At 38.8% G+C, this 18803-nt stretch overlaps 1 protein-coding gene across 1 annotated transcript in view; it reads right to left on the minus strand.

Moving 5' to 3' along the window:
* Window positions 1–18803, minus strand: part of DOK6 (docking protein 6) — a 452915-nt gene that overhangs the window by 8278 nt on the left and 425834 nt on the right. The gene's annotated exons all lie outside the window — the stretch shown is intronic.

Here is an 18803-nt window from a genome sequence, read left to right on the forward strand (position 1 = left end):
ATGTTTATATAACGAAGTTCTGAGAGTCTAATCTGATATGGAAAAAAAATTGCAAATTTTTAAAACTTTCTTACCATTGACTTAGTAGATGATAATTCAAACATAGGTCCTTAAGTGGGGATACTGACATTTATCAGCTGAGAAATCTAATATAAAACCATGTCCCATTCGTGGTCTTTGTATTATCCTGTTCTGTTTTTTATTTTTTAATTTTAGAAATCTCCGAAAGACAGCAATGCTAGAGCACACTTAGCATGCTATTTGTAGGCTAAAAGTTAAGGCTTACAACTTTTCGTCAAGCACATGCAGTGTAAAAGTGCAATTGTAAACTGATATTTACTAAGCTCTACTGGAACAGTTGAAGACTCCATAAGGATGACAAGGAGGTGTCAGGCAGGGTCCTTGACCTCACGGGGTTCACAGGCTGTGCTGGGAATAATGACCAGACAAAGACAGACCATAACAAGACAAAAGAAGGTTCGGCACGGCCAGGGCTGCACAGGACTGGGGAGGAAGCCGATGGACCCAACGAGAGCCGTGCCATGCAGCTGTGCCTGGCCGTTCAACAATCATAAAGCACATCTGCCCCACAGTACATGTAAACATCAGCACAGGCTTAGGAAACACGCAGACTTGAGTTCAAAATCCAGCTCCATCATAAATTTTTTTTTTTGGTGTGCCAGCTTGAGTTTATTTATATTTCTATTCAAGAATGAAAAAAAATTCGGTATCTGCTAAATGTGTGAATCTACAGCATTATTCTGGGGCCCTGGGAGCCACAACTCATGAGAAACAGTACAATTACTACCTTACCAAGAGCAGGACGCCCATTGCTTGGTCAGGTAGAGGAACATGGAAAGATCATCACTCTGGAATCCCATTGTTCCTCTTTTCCATGAAGACTTTAAAGAAACTTTATAGTGAGGAGAAAATATACCTTTCATATGATGTGCTTGAAAATAATGGAGTTTTGCAAATTTCAGAAAAGCTTACTATCAGCCAGCTCATTTATCCAATTGGGAGGCAGTAGGAATGCTACTGCTCATAAGACATGCTCCCAACAGGCTCCCCCAGCCTCAGATAATTACTAAACAATAATGCATGGGAGCTGTGAGTCCCGGCTCCAGAGTCAGTTGCTTAGATGGAAATCCTCTTCCGCTACCCACCAGCTGGATGGTCTTGGGGAAATTACTCACCTTCTCTGTGCCTGTTTCCTTGTCTATAAAATTTAGGTAGTGCCATTACATACTTAAAGTTTTACTTAAGGTCTAAATCGGTCAGTGCTGCTAAGATGCCCATCCAATAGGCAAGTTTAGTTATTAATATTCACTATCTAGATTGGAAACTACTAAGGGCAGAGCCATCTGCATTCTATTCTGTAGCTCCCCACCCTCTGTGAGCACTGCACTGCACAGGGTAGACACTCAGTGATTTGTGGAAGGAAAGTATTCCGTGAGAACAAAAGAAACCTTTGATCAGAGGACTTACGGACTCAGGCCCAAGTCTCCACCCAATGAAAACCCACTTGACTATAGGAGTTCCATCTTTCTCGGCTTATTTCCAGTAAAAGGAAATTCACTGGAGATGTTACAGCAAAGACTGGTCAGTAATGGATATTTAACCACAAAAAACAACACAGGCAACAACTTACTCTATTTTTTAATCACTCTTCCTCTCTCCTCTCTCCCATCCTCACACTTTTCCTCTTTTCCCCTCCTCCGTTCTGCTCCCCTTCCTTACTCTCTCTTCCCCTCTACCCTCTCTCTTCCCTCTCCCTCTTGATTTCTATTCAATGAGTACCTACAGAGTGCCAGGCACTCTGTTATGATATGGCCATCCATCGTTTAATAAAATAGACATTGTCTTGGAACCCATGAAGCTTCCAGTCAAGTGGCAAGTAGCGATTAAAACATACAGACACATACAGAGATACTTACACATAATTGTGCCATATTCCTTGAAATGTTACAGTCAAACATTGCAAAGTCCTTTAAAAAATACTCTTACCTTATCCTCCCCCAAATGGAATTGAATTTTGTAGACACCTTTAACATGTAATAATTCCATCAGGCATGCTTAGAAGTGGGAGAAAAATCAAACTTAACTTTGACCCCCCCTAATACCGGTTTATAACTAGTCTTGGGCCTCTGTGGACCCAGGGAAGCTAGCTACAGCCAAATGCAAGGAGAAGAAAGAAAATTAATTCTTGGCTACTGAATTTGAAGAGCCTTAAGGAAGTTTTGAAGGGTTATTTGGTTATTATTATTATTATTTAAAAGATATTTTTATTGACAAATCTTCAAATACATATAGTCTATACATGGTGTACAATCAGTGGCTCACAATATTATCATGTAGTTGTGTATTCATTACCATGATCATTTTTAGAGCATTTGCATCACTCCAGAAAAATAAATAAAAAAAGAAAAGGAAAAACTTCCTACATCCCATATCTCTTAGCCCTACATCTCATTGACCATTAATATTTCAATCTACCTAATTTATTTTACCTGTTACCCTGCTATTATTTATGTATTTTTTAAAACTCATCTGGCCATACCCTGGATAAAAGGAGCATCAGACACAATATTTTCACAATCACACAGTCATGTTGCAAAAGCTATATTGTTATAGAATCATCTTCAAGAATCAAGGCTACTGGAACACGGCTCAACAGTTTCAGGTTCTTCCTTCCAGCTACTCCAAAGCACCATAAACTAAAAAAGGGATATTTATATAATGCATAAGAATAACCTCCAGGATAACCTCTGGCTGAAATCTCTCAGCCACTGAGACTTTATTTTATTTCATTTCTCTCTTCCCCCTGTTAGTCAAGAAGGTTTTCTCAATCCCATGATGCTGGATCCTGGCTCATCCCAGGAGTTCTCTCCCACATTTCTAGGGAGGCTTACACTCCTGGGAGTCATGTCCCTTGGTAGAGGGGAAGGCAGTGATTCACCTGCTGAGTTGGCTTAGAGAGAAAGGCCACATCTGACCAACAAAAAGGTTCTCAGGGGGTGACTTTTAGGCATTATCATAAGTAGGTTTAGCCTCTCCTTTGCAGGAATAACTTTCATAGGGTCAAACCCCAAGACTGAGGGTTCAGCCTATTGATTTGGTTGTCGCCACTGCTTTGATTATTGACTATTGATTCTTATTTAGAACCAATTTCTTGATAAGATACAATTCCACTAAGCCTTGTCAACTACATTTCCCACACAGGAATCCAAGGCACCCGAACTTAACGTAACTCTCCACTAGTCAAAGAGCTACAAGTTTCTACCATATTTTTTTTATATGCTGTATGGTGGGGGTCACATTTCACTCTTTTTCCATGTGAGTATTCTGTTACTGCAACACCATTTGTTGAATTTTTGTTTGTTTTTTGCTTGTTTTGGGAAGTGCATGGGCTGGGAATCCAACCCAGGTCTCCCATATGGCAGGCAAGAATTCTACCACTGAATTACCCTCACATGCCTCCACCAGACTTTTTTCTTTTCTTTCTTTGCATGGGCAGGCACTGGGAATTGAACCCGGGTCTCTGGCATGGCAGGTGAGAACTCTGCCACTGAGCCACGGTGGCCTGTCCTCCACCATACTTTTGAGTCTCATTTTCCTGCCTGGGAAGAACATACTTCGCCAAGGTGTTTTGAGGATAAAAGAAAAAAACATTTAGGAATATATCTGGTAGCTAGATTCCCAATAAATGTGAGTTTTCTTCCTTCTTTCCTCTCTGAATGGGCCCATGTTCTTGTCAATCCTTTTGTTCTTTCCCTATCCATTCTGCAGCATCGCAGCATCCATCTCTCACTATGACATGTTTTGAATAGTATTCTCGTTCAAGGTCAAAATAGCTTTAGCGTCTCTGTGAATGATTTCTAGTCTTATTGGAAGTAAATTATGATTTTTTTTCACTTCAACCATTTATTTACAGATGATTCACAAATGCTGCCATTTATTGCTTATCACAAAAACAACAGAACTCAGCCAGACTTTATAAAAAATAATTGATAAATTGTCTGACTTTAGCAACAATGAGCATGAGAACAGTAGAGAGAAGTTAATGAGCATTGTCCCAACAACATTCATTTGTTTCATTATGCCTTTAGGCACCATGATGAAACAAAACAAAACAAAATCCACTTTGTACTTAAATAAAAGTTGCTAGAACACTCTGATTCACTCGACTATTCAGGTACTTTACTTAAATGCCGCTTGCTACTTTCCTTCCAGAGGACTCCATAAAGGCAGATAAAGAGTGAGAATGCACCTTGGGTTCAGGAGGAGGCTACACTTTAAAATCAACACATTCTGTTAGCAGCTATATTAGTCCATCTCAAAGGTCCTTGAATTTTGATTTCTACTACATTGGTATTTATGTATGTATACGTGTCCCATATTCTATTCCATAAAGAAGGAAATATATTGGATACATTTTTAGAGACACTTAAAACTTTTGCTTTATTCTAATAAAATTATATGAACCCTCCCCTGCTCCCCCCATACCACCAATTTCAGAAAACCCAGAGTACCACGCAACATTAAAAAGTTACTCTAACCTTAAAAAGAAATCTTCCGGGCGGGCCGCGGTGGCTCAGCGGGCAAAGTGCTTGCCTGCTATGCCGGAGGACCTCGGTTCGATTCCCGGCCCCAGCCCATGTAACAAAAACGGAGAAACAAAATACAATAAAACAAGAAAATGTTTAAAAAAAAAAGTGTTTCCCTTTCTTCCTCCCTTCCTTCTCTCTGTCTTTCCTTTAAAAAAAAAAAAAAAGAAATCTTCCCTGGTGTACATAAAAATTCAAAGTAGTCATAAAGTAGAAAGAACACAGACAAATGCAGTAGAAAATAATGACAAAGTTGGAATTCAAGACCAGAGATTCTCATCACACAATGAAGAAAAGATGGAGGAGGTGGTAGATTCTTGAGGCCTTCTCTTTCATGAGGAATTAAGAAGTACTTGTTGGTACAGAATTGCCGCTGCTTGTCCAGCTTCTGCAAGCCTCTATATTTCTTTATTTACTAGCTTTTCTATACTTTCTATTCTTGATATAAAATGGGGATGCACTTGTTTTCAAAGGAAGTCTGCAGGATATCAAAGGATAAAATTTATGGCTGTTAATTGGTAGGAGGCAATGGGCTTGTGAAGCTACCTGATGATTTCAATTTATGTGTGTGTTAGTTTGTTAGAATCTGGGTAATGTAAAAGAGTGCTATACCTTTAAATAGGGAAAAAAAAGGCAAAAAACCCAAAAGTAAAAGTGTTGCCTCCGGAGGAAGGGAGAGGCCTGCCCTAAAAGCCAGAGGGGCAGCTGGGTCTAGAGAGACACAGAACAGACCCTGCTGTCATCTCACAAGGTGTTTCCAGTCACCACAGGGGAAGGGAGAGGGCTGATGGCAGATGCAGGCAGAGAAAGGGCTGCCTGGTGGTGGAAACAGGTCTCCAAGGGCTCTCGCTACAGTGAAAAGGGGGCCAAATGACTTTTATGGGGTGTTCAGTCCTTGGGTTTTACCATGAAGCCAGGTAAAAGTTGGAAGCAGATTAGAAGCAGAAGTGACCTGGGACTGTCCACAGTATTTTAGTAAGAAGCTACCATCTGTTAGAAATACCAGGACTCTCTTAGCTACATTTGAATTTTATTCAATTTGTTTCAATTACAGTACAAACCACACTATGTTTGGGTTTTGCCTTTGTACTCTTCTAGAGTGCTTTTGGTATTTGTATGGACATCCCAGGGTCCCACGAGCCTCATGACTCTTGAGGAGATGGTGACAACTTTTGGGAGACAGCAATGCTCAGGTTCAACACCTCTGGGCCAGCAGGGAACAAAGAGAGTGAGTGGAAAAGCCACGTGTAGTAGTCACTGCTCATCAAGCACTTAGTTCACGCACACCTTGCATTACCTAAATAGACATATTATTTGTGAAAAATCCTCATGTCAAATCTAGGTGGTGAGTTGGCATATCCTCATTTCACTTGTGGATAAACTCAAGTGAAGTTTGGAGGCATTTCATGACTTGCCAGCCTGGTGAGGGGTAGAACAAGGGGTCAGATCCAGGTGTGGTAAGTGGAATCATGTTCCCCCCAATACCTGTAACTATTCTAATCCCCAGTCCTGTTGGTGGCAACTCATTTGTAACGAGGATCTTTGATGTTCTTATTAAGGTGAGGCCAGATTTAATCAGGGTAGACCTTAGTCCTAGAAGACTGGAGTCCTAAGCACAGGAAATTTGGTCATGGAACTAGAAGCCATAGAAGGAGACATGTGACAGAGGCCGAGATTGATGGCCACCAAGTCAACCCCTGAAGGCTACAGACTTCGGAGAAGACATGGCTTGCTGATTCCTCAATTTTGGACTTATTATGTCTAAAATCCCCGAAACCATGAGACAATAAATTCCTGCTGTTTAAGCCCACTCGTTTATGGGGTGTTTTATAGCAGCTCTGGCAAACTAAGACACTAGGTCTGTTGGAACTTGAGACCAAAGCATTTTCCTTAACAATTCACTATGGTTGCTCATAGAAGCTCTTTAAACATTGGCCTCACTTCAGGAAACAGCAGATTCAGAGGAGAAGCAATATCAGTTTTCACAGACCACTTACTAATGACTTGATTCAAGCGCCTCTAAGATGAGGAAATGTGCTGTTGAAGAACAGACACTATAATTCAAACGAGAAAAGCTTTAATCAATAAAATGGACTAGAAGACATTAACTTATGATAATGTAGGCGAAGCCTTTTATTTTGTTAGAGATCATCCTTTCCTTGACCTTTTCTCTGGGACGGATTTGTACTTGTTAATGTATTTATGTACTTTGGTTGAATGTTACACAAAATGATGAAATAGGAGTGTGGGGAAAAAAAGAATTAATTTTTTGATAGCTCAATTGAGTGTTTTGGAAAGACTTATAAAAGCAAAGTTGCTGAAAATTACTGTTGATTCAAGAAGGGCAAAACAATCACTACATACTAAAAGGAGCATGAGTTAGGTTGCTCTGCAAGTGTGTGCATTTGCACCTTAATTTTTGAAACAACTAGAGAATGCACTGAGGGTAATTGTTGTATTAGAAATACAATTTGAAAATCTAGTCAGCAGAAGTAATCCAAAGAGAAGGCCTCAGCCTTACATCCAATAAAATTGGAAAATACGTATTCATTTAGATATATTAGGCTTACATAGAATGTTTAACTTGAATAAATAGCATTTTAAAAATTCTTCATACTCTAACCAACCAACTTCTTTTTTAAATTGATTTTTTAATTTTTTAAAAAATACCAAAAAACACCAAATGCAAACATTCTTAACTTTTGATCATTCCGTTCTACATATATAATCAGTAATTCACAATATCATCACATAGTTGCATGTTCATCATCATGATCATTTCTTTAACCAGCCAACTTTTAAAATTAATTTTAAAAATTTGGTCCTGATTTTGTTGGATGGGCATGGCTAATACTCTAAGTATCCTTCAACAACTTGCTTTACTTCACTCAGCAAGCTCCCACTAGTCCTTCCAAGATAGTACAAACTTACCTAATACAGTCTTTTGAAAGATTGCATGACTGTCCATTATGCAGTAATTCACTTAACTATTCTGCTTTTGAGAGACAGAGTGCTTCAAATTGGTACTGTTTCAAATAATGGCATATGGTAGCTTATATTTTCCAAAGTTGGAGGCTACAATATCTTCCACCCAACAATGTTTCCCTCTTTCTCTTGCCCTCTCTCATATACTACTTGTAAATATTTACTCCGACTTATGATAGGACTTTAATCCCCCAAACTGTTTACCTTTTATACTTATCTCATAAGTGGACATCTAAATAGCCTTTACTCATATCCTTAAATTTAGCTAGAAATTTTTTAACTCTCTATCATTTGACTTTTTAAAACATGTACCCAGCCTATATATACAGTGAGTTTGAAGGGGTCAACAAGAGTATTCAAACCCTGAATGATGTCATATACAATGTAGTTGAAATACTTGTTTTGCCTTAGATGAAGATGGTTTAATTTGGTTTATACAGAATTACATTTTTAGTACGCATCTCATATATAGCCTTATCTCTGTTATTCTGGTGGATGTGGTATTCATTTATTCCCATTGCATGCATTCAGTTTCTTTTGTATTGTAATGACTTATCAGGATATTAATTTTCTACAACGGTGATCTCTTTGGGAAACTTAGCTGAACTCTTCACTATTAAGAGAAAGAGATTCAACTGTGTAATTGTGGAGTTCATAAGCACAGAGTGGCAGCCAATAAAATAAATATTAAAACGGATAGTCTAAGTTGGAACATCATATGAGGATTAGAGAATATGTGAAATGAAAATTCATCAAAGCTGGTCAATAAGAAGAATGGGAAAATGCTCTATAATGAAACATTTAGACATTTAGTTTTAAACTATAAGTATCTCATTTGTTGATTTCAAGGGTTCAGCTATAAAAATCTGAATACCCTATTAATAAATCAATACAATATACTGATATATGTCTGTTTGCATTTTTGAACATACTATTAGAGAGTTTTAACAATATAAGGAATTATTTAGGATCACGGAGCAAATTATTACCAGTCCAGGTAAAGATCACCTGTGCTATAATACGAACTATTTGACAGATTTACTGAAACTTCACATTAAACTCTTGCAAATCAGTAATAAGTAGAATGCCTTTCCAACTGGTATTCTTTAAGATAATATCTTAAGAAGAAACTGGAAATTATATTTACTCCAATTCTTTTCTGAAAAACATTAATACAAATATACCCTTTTCGTTGAAATCGATACCTCCCTACACAATACAATATTTAGAGATTTGAGTTACAACAGAAAAATATAGAAAAACTATTGAATGCTATACAAATTTGGACAGGACACAGTTTGCAGATAATTCATATCAAATATGAGGGACATCATAAATTATTTAAAATTTAATATCAGGTTTTCGTATCGTATGGCACAGTTTTCTTCTGTTGTAGATACAAGATTAACCTTGCATTTAGTTTAAAGACGTCTGAAATGAGTTTGAGGGTATGTGCCAAAAAATTTGCTTAGAGCTTGACAGCATTTGTTTCTTCATCTCTCTTTCTTTAGAAGGGTTTGCCCATAGGCTTTCCTTCTAATAACTGGTTAGACTGAATTTTCAGAGATCTGGGAAATATTCTGATATCATAAACAAAATTTCATCTTCTTATATTTAGAAACATTTCCTTTATCAATCTTATGAGTTCACAAAGCCCAAAGGGCAGTGGCTTTCAAACTCTACATCTTACCATTACAAATAAGGCACCTTGATGTGAATAATGAAATATAAAAATCCTAATGACCTGCCATGCTGGAGACCTGGGTTCGATTCCCTGTGCATGCCAATGCAAAAAAAAGAAAAAGAAAAAAAATCCTAATGACAAGAGGAGGGAGATGAGGTGATGAGGTGGGGGAAACAGAGGAGACAAGTCATGGACAGTTGGTGTCCTACTATGGAAATTGGATATTTTTTTCCTAATAGTTGACAGGACACTTTGGAAGGCGAGCAATTGGATCTGATCTGTGGTCTGAAAGTTCACTCTATGGGACTGTGGTGCAGCTGTGTTCACCTCTGTTTCCCCCATGGCATCCCAGATGCATAGAATTTAGCCTCAGATAGAACAACATCTCTCAGGAGTCTACTACAGAGGTAAAAGGAAATCCCTGGCCCCGTGTGCATTCTTCCCCTATTTCTCCAACTAATCAGTCATCTTACTGTGTCCAATAGGAGAGCTGAGAATGGCTGTTACAGATCTAAGTAGGAGTGGGCTTAGAGGAGGTGAGCTGGTGGGGAATTGAGAAAGTTCATCTTCATTGAGAAAAGCCTATAGGCATTTCTCATTATAATTAAATTCAACATTCTAAAGTTCTGAATTATACAATTAATAAACAATGTAGAATTTCAGAATCTAAACAGGTTTCTGGTTGGTAGGTCTTACCAGAAGATAGATTTAACAATGTTCTATGTTAGGTATTAAAAAAAGCTGGAGAAAGAGAGAATGAGAGACCTGAGGGTCAAGAAAATGGAGTCAAGGAGAAAAACAAAGAAGAAATTCTCTTGATATTTCTTATCATTTTGAGAAACTATTGCTAAAAATCCAAATTAATTTTCTGTGCAGGTCGAGCTATCCTTATTAGATATTGCCCAATGTCCAGGAGGAAATAGCAAATGGCATAAGTTTAACCACTTGGGAGTTTATTTATTTATTTTTAACCTCACTTCTCACATCTTCTCAGTACCAAGATGAAAAGGTACATTTTGTTTTGTTTTGCTGTCACCATAGTTTTCAAGTATTCAGCTGTATGATAGTTTTGAGGATATAAAGTCATTAAGGGTACTGGCACTAGTGGCTTTAGAGTCAGGTTTGACTCAATTGCAGGCTTGTCCATTTTCTGTGCCCACTGCACGTTACTTAGTCACGCTAAATGTCAGTTTCCTGTAAAACGAGCTAGTCACACCTAATTTGTGAGCACTGAAGGAGCTGGTATATTTGAACTGTGTAGCCCAGGCTGGGACATACAGTTGGTGCCCAAGCAAATGGAATACTATTATTATTATGAGTCTGGCCCTAAGGTTCCCTCCAAGCAGGACGGAATTAGAAATGTGATTCTTAGAAAGAAAATTAAGAGAGAAGTTTGGATGCATAAGAAATGCTTTTCTCCTAGTAGAGAAAGAAGTATCTGCTCTACCAGAGATGGGATCATGAGGATTCTTGATACTGCCAGACTTACAGTTTTGAGTGACTTGTGATTTATAATTAAAAATAAATGTTTCTAGCAGCTTCAGGAAGAAGACTGAGATAGCAAAATACTATATATTTTAGAAATAATGACAGGAAATGCTACGGCAACCAATATAGGAAAGTGATAAGGAATGTAACTTGGGGTGAGATAGGCTTGACTTGGAGCCTGTAAAACGACCATCCTGGTACCTACTGCCGAGTCCTGAGGAAGAAATGAGATCATGCAACTACACCAAGGAACCCAGATGAAAGTCCAATATATTGTATGAAAAACTTCCGTTTTCCTTATCTTTCATTTGAAATGTTTGTTTGGATATTGTTTAATTTACTGAAAAACTAGTTTCTGACAAATTGAAGAAAGAACTCTCACCCATAAAAGGAGGGGTGGGGGAAATGGTTTGCTTTGTAGTTCTTGGTAGAGCAAACTCAACAGGTGGAAATCATAGAGTGGCACCATTTTCTCTCACCTACAGATAAGGAATAAGAGTTTTTCCAAATGAAGACAACCTTTGCGCCTCTTTAACCCAGCATTCATGAGTTTCATCAGTTGAGCAGAACACAACCAGAAAACAAAACCTGGGCTATTATGAAGAAGCAGTACTTCAATACTGAGCCCATCATTTTCCTGGTCTATACAGGTTTCCAAATATTATGTAGCCCAGAAAAGCCACATTTTAATCCTGATCCAATCTTGTGGAGCCAGTCATTTCTTTTAATCCTAATTCATACTGTAGGTGGAAACTTTTGATTAGATTATCCCCATGGAGATGTGGCATGCCTAATTGTGAGTATGATCTTTTGAATAGATGGAGCTGTGACTCTGTCCATTCAGGGTGGGGTTGATTAGTCTACTGGAGTCCTTTAAAAGGTGAGACATTTTGGAGAGAGAGACAACAGAGCCAAAACAATACCCAGACATTTGGAGATGTAGAAAGTAAATGTCCCCAGGGAAGCTATTTGAAACCAGAAGTCACAGCACACACCAGCCATGTGCCTTCTCAGCTGACAGAGGTGTTCTGGACCCATCGGCCTATCCTGAGTCAAAGTACCTTTCTCTGGATGCCTTACTTTGGACATTTTTATGGCCTTAGAGCTGTCAACTTGCAAAATGAATTCCCCTTTTAAAAACGTTCCATTTCTGGTATATTGCATTCTGGCAGCTTTAGCAAACCCAAACACTACCCAATTCTCTTTCCCAGTACTTACTATTTAATGAATGCACCCATCAACTACTAATAGTCATGTCAAAGCACTGGGAGTGATTGTGGACTCAGTACTTTCCAGCACCTCCTCTCATGATTTCGCAACCGAGTCAGTCCTATGGGGTTCTACCTCCTTAATACCTCTGGAATGCATCCATTTCCTTCACATTCACATTCTCTACCTTGAATTTCTCAAGGCTTATGGCTACAGCCACTCAATGGCCACAGTATCCACTTTGATTTTGTGTTTCCTTATAGTGATTATGTCTGGTGGTCTCTACCCCTCTACCTCTTAGGATAATTCACACTCCTAGCATAATAGTTGCAATGCCAGCAGCTCCAAAGTAAACCTCCAAAACAAATTCTAAAATAGAGCACAGGGTTTGGATCTATATGATAGCTGCCTTTAGTTAGAAGTCATTTACAGGTTCCAGCTTTATAATTTTTTAAAATGGGACAATAATACCTACCTCATGGGTCAGGCTAAATAAAAAGTATTTTTAAAAGGAGAATGCATGTGAAGTAGTTCTCCTGGCATGTAGTCCTGTAAATGTTTCATAAATATTAGTTGTTTATGGTTAGTCCTCTGGAGGAAAAGACCCCAAAGTAACAAATGTCTGATCTTTCTGGTCACCAAACATACTCCCTTCACTGCAAATCTGCTTTCAGGCTGTGTAGTTAATTCACTAATCTGCTCATAGGGAATGTGCCCTATTTATAAAGATGTGTGTGTTCTCAACTTTCATTATGCACAGTCCCTAGTATTGGAAGAGGAACAAATTGCCTCAGAGATATAAAAGAGTAAATGCTATTGGCAGAGAGAAATATAGGAGCAGCTGCTGCCATTTCGGGGTCCAGTGGATCAGGAGATTTGGAAAGGGGGAGCTGGCAATGCCATAGCCCATTCATGTCTGGAATTTGATTCTCCCACAATACAAATTAGGAGCAGTGGGACTGGGGCCAGGTTTCTACTGGTATGTGATTCGTGTTTGGAAAAATATGTCTAGATGGAAAGTGAACTTAGATGTTTTATCTATTTCTTAAATTGCCATTAATATCAATATATTTGCTTCTATTCTGTTTCTCTTCTTCTTAAGTGATAGTGTTTTATTTTTCCATAGTATAATCATATCCATAGAAACTAGTATTGTCATAAATCCTAGAGGTCATAAAGTGTCAGAGAGAAAATACAATTGGATAAGCTTACAATAGTGAAGATTATTTTTCATGTAAGTATTTTTAATCAATGAGAAGTAGAAAATGAAACCAAACCAAACCATTTTAACCAAATATTTTAAAGCCTCAAATACATGATAGATAGATGATAGGTGGATAAGTAGATGGCTAGATGGTAGAAAGATAAGGTTAAACCCCATAAAATTGCATTTTTGTGGGTCACAGATGGTAAAATATCAGAAGTTTCAAAGGGTTCAACCTAAAATTCATACATGCAGAGTAAAGAAAAATGTTTTATTTTTACAATTTATTCCAGCAGCTCTGTTCATATGTCAAAGCATGACCTTGATATAAACAAACAGTTGCTGCACTAATCATATTAACAGATGTATCAGGCCTTACTATTCAGTACTAATTTTAGCAAATTCTCTATCATGCGGTATTGTTTTATTTAAAAATTAAAATTAAAAACTTTCTTTGATGTGTTTCAAATTGCAGAAGTAATGCACGCTTGTTGCAACAAATGCAACTGTAGTTGTTAGATCCAGGTGTCAACTTGGCCAGGTGATGAAGCCCACTTACTCTGTTGCTGTGGAATTAAATCCTCAGTATGTGAATTTCATCTATGGCTGATTACATCTGTGGTTGGCTAAAGGGAGTGCCTTCCACAATGAGTGGTATTTAATTTAACTAGCTGGAGGCTGAAAAGCTGATTTCAGCACACCTCCGAGGAGCTCAGCACAGCCCAGCACAATGCAGCTCAGAGCTGAGAGCTGGCTGAGACCCAGATGTTTGAAGACGCAGAAAAGAACTGCCTCAGGAAAAGCCGTTTGAACCCAGAAGCCGGAAGAGAAGCCCAGCAGACTCACTGTTTGCCTTCCCAAATCAGTGAATTTCTAACTAACTAAATCCCCTTTATAAAAGCCAATCCATCATAGGTGTATTGCATTCTGACACCCTTAGAAAACTAAAACAGATTTTGATACCAGAGGAACGGGGTGATGCTGCATTTGCAAATAGCAAACATGGTGGAACAGCTTTTTTAATGGGTAAGGGGAGGATTATGGAAGAATTGTGAGGCACTTGATAGAAAACACCTAGATTGCTTTGAAGAGACTGCTGGTAGAAATATGGACTCTACAGACGCTTCAGTTTCATATTGGAAGGAGGGCAACCCTTGTTTTGAGGTGAGAGATAGTTTTACAAAATTGATTCCTCAGGCTGTATGGGAGGAGAATCTGAATGTGACTGTCTGGGATACATGGCTAGGGAAATTTCCAAGCTAACTGTGAAGGATGCAGCCTGGTTTCTCCTTGCAACTTGTAGTAAAATGCAACAAGAAGGGGACAGGCTGAGGACTGAACTTTTGGGTGCAATGAAACTAGAAATTGATGACCTGGAAAATTCTGGGCTTTGAGAAAGTAAGACACTAGAAAATAGTGCCCCATGTGAGAATTTAACCAAACATGGAACCAGTTGTCATTACAGGACAAGTGAGGATTGGACATGGAGTTAAACAGAAAGGATTTGTGGGAGGGCCTATTGTCAGATGACTTCAATCCCTGTATGCTACATGCCAAGTCAACAAATATTTTGCAAGACTCTGTATAAATGGAGCCACTGCCAGTCTGGACTGGAAGGGACAAAAAGTGACATATTGAAGGAAGAATGGCCTCGGAAGCAGAACCATGGAACTTAAGGTGTGAAGCCAAGAACTCTTGGGCTGTGAGAGCAGATCCACCTGTGCATGTGGAGGGCGTGACTTCGCCTGGAGGCAGAGGGTGGGCCTTCTGCCTTGATGTTCAGAAAGAGTTCTGGTGCCCCAGGCCTTGACGAGGTGGTGCGCTATTCTCTCGGGGGTGAGAGGAGGCTGGCTGCCACTCCATTGTTCTGAAGGGGTTGAATGTGTGACCTGGAGGTGGCAGAGAATCTGGATGCCACCCAGATGTTGGAGGAGGGTGGGGCCTAGAAAACAGAGGGCTCCCCAATGTTCCGCAATGTTGCAACCCTCATCCCAGTGTTTGGAGAGAACTTGGAAAAGGTGGGATTGTCGCTTTCTAAAGACCCAAGGATGAATGACTCTCAGACTTTGAAATCTAATGGAGTTTGCCCTGCAAGTTTTCAGAATTAAGTCGCATGGGCCCTGTTTTCCTTTTGCATCCTATGAATGTCCCCCTTTTACATCCTATTGGATACAGATAACTTGCCTAAATTCACAGGCCCACAGCCAGAGGAAAATTTTGCTTTAAAACAGATCATGCCTATAACTGACTTTGATGAGATTTTGTACTATTTTTGAGTTGGTATTGTATTTGAATTGTTACTGAAATAATTTAAGACTTTTGTGATATTATGATGAAATAAATGTATTTTGCATATAAAAAATTTAGTGCTTTGTACACAGGACAGAGAACATTGTTAGATTAAAAAAACTCTGTTATTGCTTTCTATTTAGAGATTAAGTATGGTTTAAGGTGACGTGTGTAGTTGCCAAGTTGACAAGGGGTGGACTTTAGTAGTTTGGTATCAACCTGTCCAAGTGACAGTACCCAGTTGTTCTGTTGCTGTGGATTTAAATCATCAGCATGTGAATTTCATCTGTGGCTGATTACATCTGTGGTCGGCTAAGGGGAATGTCTTCTGCAATGAGTGATACTTAATTTAATTAGCTGGAGGCTTAAAAGCTGTGCTGCTCAGCACAGCACAGCAGCCCAGTCCAGCACAATGCAGCTGAGAGCTGAGTCGGTTCAGACCCACATGTTTGGAGAAGCAAAAAGGAACTTCAGAAGCTGAGAGAGAAACCCAGCAGACTCGCTGTGTGCCTCCCCAAATCAGTAAATTTGTAACTGAATAAATCCCCTTTATAAAAGCCAATCAATTGTAGCTGTATTGCATTCTGGCAGCCTTAGCAAACGAACACAAGAACCATACAAGAAAAAGACAAATACAAGCAAAGTTAATCTTCTCCTCTTGCCCCATTCCTTTACTCTCACCCCAAGGCATCTCAATATCTACATGTACTTTTGGCTTAGGGGAATCACCGTGCATGTACGGGCCCCTTCCCTCCCTTCTTCCCAGTGTTGTCTTTTATTTTCTTCAACCTTTACCTTGTCTTTCCCAGGTGCATTTATTCCTGTGACTTATTGCAGAACACAAATTTGCTCTGATCATATAAAAGAGGAGAGGATGGACCTAGCTCATCTCCCCTTTCATTCTTTAGAGTATATATATAAAAATTAGAGCAGAGGAATCATCTTCCCTCCCCTCCCCTACCTGTTTCACTTCTTTTCTCTCATCTGAAACTCAAGCTCAACTGGCTGCATGTCACCTGAAAGAAATTTTGCTTCACATACCACAGTGCCACTCCTATCTCAACACAACACATTTTCCTCTAAAAGTCACGAAGAATGCAATAAATGCTGAATTTGGAATTCCATTTCCTGACAAAATAGGCCACTATTTCCCAAAGAGGGTGTTAGCCATCACAGCAGGTCTGGGATGGGACCTGAGAGTTTGTGTTTCCAGGAAGTTCCCTGGTGATGCTGATGCTACTAAGCTGGGGACACTCTTTGTGATCCATTAGCCGGATACTCTCCAAGTTACTGCCAAGTTTTAATGTTTTATAAATGGGAGGGTTACCAGATAGTGGAAGTTGAGCTAATAAAACTATGTAACTTGGTATATTTGATAAAGAGCACTCTGGACAGATAGGCTCCCAAACTCCACTCACGGCCTCTCTCGACCCGAGAGGATAAAGCCCTATGGGGACCCGATACTGATTCTATTTTCCATTTGAATACATGATGGATTTGATTGGCCAGTGTTTACATTTTAGAAATTTGTAGCGACATAAGTCAGTTTGCATGCAATCCAGTTCCCGAGCAAGCTTGTCATTTAACGTAATGATGTTATATAACAACCTGCCCAGTGATGTGAGTCTCTGATTATCTAGCCAGCCTTGTGAAATATTGACCCTTGTGGCTGATGATAATGGCACTACTGTGATTGATATATCAGGGATTTGTACTATTATTCTGGATCTCAAAATGTTAGACCAAAATGAATTTATTTGGACGATGCAGCTTGTTTCTTGTCAAGGCAGCGGTGGCAAAATTTATGCTTCTTATCCATAATTTTGCTAGGCTCATGAGTTCTGAAGGAGTAATCCTATTTTCCTGCTTAATAAATACAAGGTAAGCTCATTAATTACTCTGAGATTAATGTGGCATTTAGTGTAGACACTAAAAAGTACATTTGCATTGAGTACTTGACCTTTTACATTATTAAAACTTGGAATGGGCCAAAATTTAACATAAGCATAAATCCAAAAATAGAACCAGGAAGCTCCTGAAAAATTGTATATTTTATTCAGCTGCCTTCCAGTAAGAATTTCTGGGCAGCAAAACCACCCAAGAAAACATGAACAAGACTAATTTTTAAAACTGTGCAGATATGGTATTAGCAACATCACTTCTTATACTAATTATAACAGAGTAATTCTTTCTGGCTGGAAATCTACTATGATAGAGGAGTGAAAAGAGCCCAGATAAGTACCTTTAAACGGGAACAATGAAAATTCCAGTATAAAACCTTTCAGTACACATAAGAAATCATGAAGAATAAAAAGCAATGCAGGCAACCTCTTTTTTCTTTTAAGAAGTAATTTAAATATGCATATATATTTAATATATATATGCATACAACATACACACATGAACTTGGTATTCAAAAACCAAACGATTAATAACTGTGATCAAGGGAAATTATTTCAACATCCTTTTCCCTAACAATAAAATGAAAAACTTGTTTGAAAGGACAGGAACCATTCATATGTTAATTCATATATTCATTCTCTAAGAGGGTTCAGTTAAGCCTGCAACACATTAGACAAAGTTTCAAGGCAACGCATTTGCTTGGTAATTGAAATCCTCAAATTTATCAGATATGTCCTCTATATGAGATCAGTATTTTTTCAGGAGAAAATCTCTTTGAAAGATTACCACCTGCTTGGTGTCTCTCCTTCGTTTCCCTACGTATGTATGATGGGTCTATTAACTAACATTGTTATGATTTTGTGTAATATTGAATGAAGAATACTGAACTGTAGGATCAGGTTCAACCCAAATGATGGCTCCATCTATTTTGCACGTGGCTGTGTGTCATTTACAAAGGATTACATCCATTTCATCCATTTGTGTGGACATTTTCACCAATATTCTTACTTCTTGGATCATTACTTCTCGCTGCCCACTTCTTTCATGAACACACCTCTCCGTGACATTCAAGTGCCCCTTTGGACCCTGCACCACACTCCATGAAAGGATATAACAGATGAAATAAAACTACCCATATAGGTATTCGTGAACTTTTGCCCTCTGAACTGAAAAGCACTTTCCTCAGTGATGAGTTTTATGTCTCACCAGCATACATGCTTCTGTTAGATTATAAACCACAAGTGCATGAACTGGGTCTCTTTACACACTGTAGAAGCCCTGACTTATTGAGGGTGCTTAATCACTATAATTGGTGAGTGGGTTCAGACCACTCCATCATCAGCCTTTGTTTGGGCGGTGAAAGGCTGTTAAGTAATGCTTGCCCTAAAGTGCTTCCCTGCCTCCACAGAACCAGTGAGGACTCCACCTTACTTTC

This window comes from Tamandua tetradactyla, chromosome 18 (assembly GCF_023851605.1).
Source record: "Tamandua tetradactyla isolate mTamTet1 chromosome 18, mTamTet1.pri, whole genome shotgun sequence".
NCBI lineage: Eukaryota > Metazoa > Chordata > Mammalia > Pilosa > Myrmecophagidae > Tamandua > Tamandua tetradactyla.